The sequence below is a fragment of the Tenebrio molitor genome, chromosome 3, assembly GCF_963966145.1.
Source record: "Tenebrio molitor chromosome 3, icTenMoli1.1, whole genome shotgun sequence".
Taxonomy (NCBI): domain Eukaryota; kingdom Metazoa; phylum Arthropoda; class Insecta; order Coleoptera; family Tenebrionidae; genus Tenebrio; species Tenebrio molitor.
Genome location: NC_091048.1, coordinates 27573162 through 27581592, shown reverse-complemented (window position 1 = coordinate 27581592; position 8431 = coordinate 27573162). Strand labels below are relative to the sequence as shown.

Below are 8431 nucleotides of genomic sequence, written 5' to 3'. Positions count from 1 at the left end.
GCCACGAAAGGGCGCTAAGAGCGTGTTGGCGTTCCGCAGATTCGACTTGGAGATGGCCGGAAGAGTGATCAACCCACGAATAAAACTGATATATTGAGGACTCGAGGAAGGTCGACGATAACGGCGAACAATCAGCAAGGCTGACATAACAATTATAAAATCCCGATGCAAAAGAGAAAGAGCTGGAGATGGAAGGTTAGGAGGATGAATGGTGCCACCATCAGGAAGTGTACTTTTCGGATTGGTCAAGTATGAGTCTCGATTTGGGTCAATACTGCCGTCGAGAATTTAATTTTACGTTTTTCGCATCAATAACAACAGTGACGGCCTAGAAATATCGGCGAAATAATTTATCGTCGGCTCGACGTTTCGTTGGTTTTAATTGATGATCGGTTTTGGCGATTTCGGCCTCCGAACCGGGGAATGTCCGAACATTGTTGTTCAATTATCGCCAGAAGGTCCGCGAATCAAGGTTGATTTAACGGGATACGAAACGTCGATGGTCCGTTAAGCAAATGACCTTGATTTCCAAGAGATGGCGAGTTGGATTTAGATCAAGAACTCATCTGGTCGCGATTGTGTGTTTCGCGCGGACAGCGGACTGAACGTCGTTCTGGGGACATTTGTCGGCGAAATTGTTTAGGTTTAGGCCATGCAGATTCCTGTAACGAGCGTTGCGAGGAAAAATGTCGGCGATTAAATTGTCTCGTTTTCCGTTTCTGCCTTAATTCGGCACGGAATCTCATTTGGCATTTAACAAATTAGCCCAATTACGTAAGTGTTAAAGGCAAAAAGTGTCCATGAAACTTATAATTAGGGCGCATTCACGAAATTACCGGCCAATTAGTGCTGAGGTAAAGTAATTAGGAGCGCAACTTTCATTTGCGGGGTTGTGCGTTTTTCGATTGACGGATGAGGCGTCCATTAGAAGAGTGCCCTACGTTTTTCTCTTATTTTGACAATTCGAGCGTGACGTCCCGGTGAAAAATGGCGGTGGCGCTCCGGATTATGGCGGAGATATTAATGATGGAGATGTGGAGCGGCTGTCGAGTCAAACGCGGTCATCGAATGGGAATTTTCCCGGCGGCTCCCTCAAAAAGTCGCGCTCATTTTCCGCGTCCCTTTGGCGAGCTCCTTTCGTGAAAATTTAATAACTATCGATTCGAAAATTTAATTCGGAGCAGTCGTCTCTCCCAGACGGCGGAATATTTTCGCAATATCAACGCCATATTTCAGGACCTCGAGACGTTCGCAATTAGAGGATTGCCACGTAACGGCGTGGGCACGCCATACGTCGATTATTGTCCCAGCTGGGCGAAGAACGCGTTTCGCAATCCAGAGGAAGACGAAGAAGGAACCGGTGACAGATTTTGCGACGGGCTCGACCTCAAGTCATCTATCGATAAGTGGTGTTCGACGGCGGGGACTTCAACTCTCACTTGATCACTAAGTAGGTGAACCAGTTGTGAACAAACGACTAGCATCATTGTTGCGAAATCACGCACGCCGCGACTTTTAAACGTCGACTAGGCCTAATTGTGTCCGGGCCGAAAGCCCAATTTGACAAGATAAATGTCAAGTTACATCTCACTACTGCGCCGCTTTCTCCGCACGTATATGTTGACGGGCGTGTCAAGGTCACCGTCCATCCGACCCGGCGATCTTTGCTGGACTCACGTTTTGCCGTGATTATTATTATTATTATGAAAGGGTAGAAACCGATTGTAATTTGGTGGGCGTTCCCGCTGATTAGTTTCGTGTTTATCCACGATTCGATCTGCCAATGGTATTTAATTTTCACGATGATTATGATGAAATTTTACCTATCCGGACACATTTAATTATCCCATTCGATAGATACATGATACAATTTAATTTGTGCGCTCTGTGTGTGTAAATCAACATTTGCAAAATGCTTTCATGTCTGGCAGATCCATCCAGCGCACGGATCTGATTGAAATGTCGATGTTTTCCAGGTGGAACGGCAAAATTTTCATTTGGAGAAATCAACGTTGCGCACTCGATGGCTTTCAAGGCCACAATGGCGGGCGACAATTAATGGGACGCGTTTTGCTGCGATGAGGACGAAAACAGCAATTACATTTTTTATTTGAAATGCATTTCGAAGCACAAGGTGGAGAGAATTTATCGTCGGGTTCTGTAACTTTATAATTGCTTGTAAATTTATGCCAGGTGTAAATATTTGCCGACTATAAATAGCAAGAACGACTCAACAATACAGCTGACATTATTCGGCTCGAGAAAACACCAAATTGTGGTGAACGAACGGAGCAGGCCACAACACGGGTTTCAGTTTTTCTCTGCAGGAGTGATAATAATGAACGATGATGATAAAAATATGTATAGCCCAAATAATCACGGGACAAAAATAAAAAAGAGCACAATCATGAAGAGTGTGTAAATTAAATAATACACCAAAGAAATTTCTCTCGAATGTGAAAAATGCGGTTGAAAATAAATAATTTCGGAGGTTAACATTGACACGAAAAATGTTATCATGTTTACAAATGTTATAAAAGCACGCGTAACGCACGGCGGAGAGACCAAATTAAATTTTGGAGTGTTACAAAAATGTCAGAGGGATTTTTGTTTCATCAGTGAGGAACTAGAAAATACAATTTGCTTAATAGAGTTTCAATCGATTTTGATGTGGACTAGTTTATTCAAAACTAACACAACAGTGACATTTGTTCTAGTGGAAAATGGTGTATGTACTTTCAAATTCAATCAATAACATATTATTTCCATAAGGTTTGTTGGGGGAGCTGTCAACTTTAAAATACCAGAATGTAACAATTGGGAAACTGTTTGACAGAAGTATTTGTTAATTTTGACAATGAAAAAGGTGTTAAATATTTCACCAGAAGCGGCTAGAGAGGACGCTGCTGCTTCAAGACCTACAATTTTCTCTGTTTTGTTTTTTGCAATAAACTCTTATTTTCAAATATTCTTCTCATAACTGTGACTTAGACCCCAACTCAAGTTCCTTTTTCAAAATTTAATTCACGGTTGCATCTACAAACATCCATGCTACACGCCCCAGACCGTGTGAGTCGGGCTGCGCGGTACATATTTACAGAAAGTAGCAATTCACTCCACACGCGAAGCAGGTCAGATGGAAACACCATTCTGCTTCAGCGCAGGGAAACATATAGAAGGCAGGTCCGTATCAATTATAAATAGACCACATGGTACAAGTGATGCACACTTGTTTTGCTTCAGTTAACTGCTTGGGTGCGGGAAGCCATACTGTTCTCTCAATTTGGTTGTACGTCGTGAAATTTTATGGTACTTTATGTTAAAGATCTTGCGGGGATAGTTTACCACTAGCAGGTAATGTTTTAAGCAGGGTTGTATTGCACATTTTGCATACGCCAAATGGCACGCGCCGCTTCCCAAACCCAACCCAATAAAATTTTACGACCTACAACGAAATTCAGGAAACAGTACATATTTCAAAGTTCAGTTCTTCCAACACTTTAATTCAATACATTTTGGATAGAATTACGGGAAGAGAAGTTTTCATAAAAATCCAGAGAATTTTTTCACGAATTTTCAAATATTTAGAACGACTCTTAACTCCCAAACTAAGCCAGCCAGGGGGCTGAGTTTTGCACCGTTGGATTCCTGTTTCAACGTTCTTGGTTCACTCCGAAAGAGCTTTGATTAGTGGTGGTAGTTTCGGAGGAAAATCGCAAAAACGAGGTTTCCAAATTTTTTGTAACAATCTTAGAGCAACAATTACTGCTCCTGCGGAATTATTTCATCACTCTCGATCACGTGGATCACCACTGGTCTAGATTGGTTCACACTGAAGTCGGTGCAAAATTTTTCAATACCCCATCTGGATGCCGGAAATTTTTTTCATGAAAATTCTTCCCTGTTTTTCTGGAATTTTCCAAAATTTCAAATAGCCATAGCTCCCTAACTAATGTAACCAGCAGAATGAGTTTTGTACCGTTGCATTCGTCTTCCAACGGTCTTTTTTTCAGTGCAAACAAGATTCGATTAGTTGTGGTACTGGTAGAGTAAATCACAAAAAACTCCAATTTCACATTTTATTACGTAAAACTTTTTTTACAATGATCTTATATCGATTATTTCTACTCGTTGCACCAAGCTTTGTCACATGGATCACCACCGGTCTGGATTTGTACAGACTGGAGCAGAGGCGGCTCGTCAGGTGAGGCAGTTGAAACTTTGCCTCACCCAGAATTTCCTATATCTTGCTGTTTTGTTATTATTTTCATGGTGATCGTACCAAGAATTTTAGTTTTATTTTTTCCTTTTCCTGTTTGATTCGATTAATGATAATAACGATGATGAGAATAAAATGCGTCAATCGACTTGTAGTGTGGGCGTGTGCGTTACGTTGTTGCAGAATCGTGCAGCACTCAATTTTTGCCCGGATCGGGCCGGACATATGGACGTAAAAAATGAGGGTGATTTGGTGTGAGCTTTTCAATAAGGGAAAAATGAGGGTGCGAATGTGTCCGTAGTGACCCCCACATCTCTCCCGTTTCATCCGTGGGACGTATCGATCCTCGGCTCATAAATCTCGTATTTATCAGGTTGTCAAAATCGCAATCTCCTCACCTTTGATTAAGCGACGTGTCTTGAAGTTTCCGCTCGTAAAAGTCCAACTTAATTCGTGTTCGTTAAGAGGGCTTTTTGACGATTTGTGATAAATTGGTCGGATATTCATTTCGGTCCGTAATATTCCATAATTTACTCCGCCTAATCCGATTAAGGACTTTTTCCCTGTCCACGAAGAGAGTGTGGCGCGGTGTCTGCCGCCAAATTAAATTCACGTCGTTTTTCTTTTGTCGGGGCGCGTCGACAACACCCGCCCCCGTCGTTCGAAAATATTTGCCCACGGGCCGGCCGCCCGACCGTTCATAATCGCCCCCGAATTAACATAACGAAGAAAACAAGGCCCTTTGTTCTTGCGTTTTTAATGAGTTGGAGGCGGCGCGGGGTGGAAATATGAACGCGTTACGAAACTACCGCGAGTAATTAGCAGTAATGACGTCCCGTGCTTTCCTTTGACCCGCGAATGTGGGTCAAAAGGATTTTATTCAGCTCTTTCGGTTTTTCCTCGGCGCATTGAAAAGTCCTCCCCCTCGAGATTTATTTTATTTGCCTCCGCGCAATAATAACGCATCAGACAGCTACACTCGGGATAATTAAGCCGAGGCCCCATCAGATAATTCAGTTTTAGTGTTGTCGCCGTTGCACAAGAGAGTGTTTCGTTGCAGTTTAGGAACGCGTCTTTTACAGAAATGTCACGCCATATGGACGCGCGCCAACTCCCAGATGTCGTCCGGTTAATTGGTTGACCTCAAGTGCAATTGATAATAACAGGCGAGATTTTTATTAGAGCAAAAACGTACGGTTAATGAAGGTGAGCTTCACGCCACGACTTTTTCTCAATGTGATTATTCGAAAGCGTGGAGAGTGACGTTAAATGGAATCTAAATGGTTGGGACGTCGTTAGTCTTGTTAGTAGGGGAAGACTAACGAAGTTAATAAAAACTAGGTAAAACCTAGCAAATGTACACAACAGCAAATTATCTGAAAAGGTTACCGCTTGAAAGGGGTTTTGCTAACGAAGTAGTAGCGCGCTTGGTTGGAAGATTTTTTGGATTGCTAAAAATCCCTGCTGTAATTGCTACTTAATAATAGTTAATGCAGAATAAAACAAGACACTCTAGACCACTCTAGAGGCTTACATATCATTTTTGAAGTGAAAACTTCTTTAGGCGCACCACACGGGCAGTGTATTAATTTCATGCGACACGCTAAAATCGTCACGCTCGACTATGCGACACGCTCAAATCGTCGTCAGGCCGGAGAACAACGACAAGCGACACTTCGCTTGATTGGCAAAAATCATGTTTATTGACTATGACGTCATATGACTCCCTCAACGGTCAGTAAATTTAAAAATCTAATATCCGTGAAAATCTGGTAATTTATACAACAGCAAGCTCGGCTCTGTTCATCGGAACATCAGTTACCTATGATTTTGAGTGGAGATTTTAATATCGATTTCTCGACAGAAAAATCAAATCCCTTAATTGGTTTTTAAAAAACAGCATTGGATTTAAATAATATAACGGATGACTATTAAAATTTTCACTATGGATCATTCTTTGTTTTGCGTTGCACCTTAGACACTGACAAGTTTGACATTTCAATAAATGTTTTTTCTCTTAATTTGGTTATGTTTCAGTAAATTGTACTGACTGACATTTGTCGTTCGTTCTTGCGTGTGTCTAAAGTAACAGAAAAAATAAAAACTCGTTCAAAGCCAACTCCCAGTGAAAATTTTAATGGTCACCCGTTATATATACAGGGTGTCTCAGCGTGAAGGTTCAATTAGTAATAATAAAATTACCTCAAGTTAAAAAATGTAATTTTAACACATGTTTCCTTTATCGAAAATTATGCGCGATTATTATTAGATTGTTAAACATTAAAACGAAAAGATTAGATTTTGTCGTTAAAAATTTAATGTAAAATTTGAAGGTATTTGAGCAGTTACCTTTTGAAACAATTGATGATTAATTGCCAAGCAACATTTTGTACATCCTTTAAAGTCTGTCAAAATTGGGCGCGCTTTATTAGAAACGTCAAATTGTGAACATTTATTGAAAATACTCTAAAAATAGACTACAGCGGCAGAAATTTCAATATTGTTGAAAAAGGAAAAAAAAAATGCCTATGGAGAGTGTCGTAAGAACTTCAATGACAGTGCGTTTTCTCGTGGAACACTATCCAAATGTAGGCTTTACAAAATGTAAGGTTAAGAGAGTCGTCAATTTATTTGAAGACACAGGAAGCGTACGTGAACTAAATTAGGCCTTGCTAAAATATCCCGATCTTGTTTTAGTCCTTTATGGAAGAATTAAGGCATCCAGTATAATAAATTACGTCCAAATGTTGTCTTTAACTTTGTAAGTGTTTGTAAGGTTAGCAAGATAAACGTCAAATATGTCACCTGCGCTTCTGCGAAAAGGGATGACCAAAATTCTGCAAAATTGCGCGTTTGTTTCATACGCGTCTACGTTTTTGCATTTGCAGCCACGTTTAACACAGTTTTTTGCTTTTTTCTTGCAAACCAGACGTCTTCCAAGGACGAGTTTTTCCCTACAGCATTTTTTATTGACGATCAATTTTCTGTGTAAATCTTAATTGATTTAACATTTTAAAAAGGCATGTAAAAATTACGTTTTTAAGACTTGGGTGATTGCATTAATGGGATTTTATTTTTCACCGTCTAAAATATCTGCATTTTAAATTGCACAAAAATCCGCTGTAAAATAACTGAGTTATTAGGCTTAGCTGAGACACCCTGTATATATATTTATATGTATATGTTATTCATGCCTTGTTCCTGATTCCTCCAAGTACTATAATCCATAATAATATAATTTATACAATATACATTATTTAAAATCAGTTACGAGCGTCATAGAAGTTTTCACTTTTGTCGTGCGGTCTTAAGCGCAGACTCTTTTTTTCAGTCACATAATTTTTCAGAAAAAAACCACTAAAAATGTAAATTAAACTTTCTCAAAATTAGAGCATCAGAGTAAGCATGTTTGTCGTTGTCAAGGTTGGGTTTTATAAATGTTCGCCGGTTATGTCCGGATTCTACGAATTTTTGAAGAATGGATTCCGGAAGTGAATTTGTGGAAATCGGTTCTCAAGATATCCTTCGAAAAGGTTGACCCAGAATAAATGGATCTAGGGAGATCTTAGCGTTTTTACTTTTACTTCTTTTGGAGTAAATTACAATTGGTTTGGCAAAAAGTGTAATGATGTAGAGGAAAAATGGAACACACTGTACAGTTACAAATTACGAGAAGAAAGAGTGAAGGGAAAGTTCATTTAGTTGGAACAACAAAACAAGCTGAACTGTTTCAATAACGACAATCAGTCGCCGAAGACGGGAAATTCCAAATGGAGGAGATAATACCAAGAACATTGCAAGGAATGTAGAGCTATTAATAATTAATTTGAATAATTTGTTGCATAGAAATTATGGGAATGGGTAAATGCGAATTTGAAAAATGTGCGAGAAAGGTTCACTCTATTGTCTCTGACGTAGAAGGTGTCGACAAGTGTTAATTGTCCAGTGAAGTGGATCATTTTAAAGATGGGCATAAACAAAATATAGCAGGAAAATTGGAAGAAGATTGTTGGTCCATCAAGATAACGTTTTTTATTAGCGTGGTATATGTTCTCCATAATATTACATTTGTTGCCAAAAACACAACAAAACATTCTTGGTACTGATTTCTGATGACGACAGTAAATGAGTGGTTGGAGTGGTGTCACAAAAATGGTTCATGGAGGATTTCTTCGGATTTTTAATTTGATAAATTACCATTTAGGTCGATTA

At 39.7% G+C, this 8431-nt stretch overlaps 1 protein-coding gene across 2 annotated transcripts in view; it reads left to right on the top strand.

Moving 5' to 3' along the window:
- Window positions 1-8431, top strand: part of cpx (complexin) — a 131510-nt gene that overhangs the window by 16932 nt on the left and 106147 nt on the right. The window lies entirely within an intron of this gene.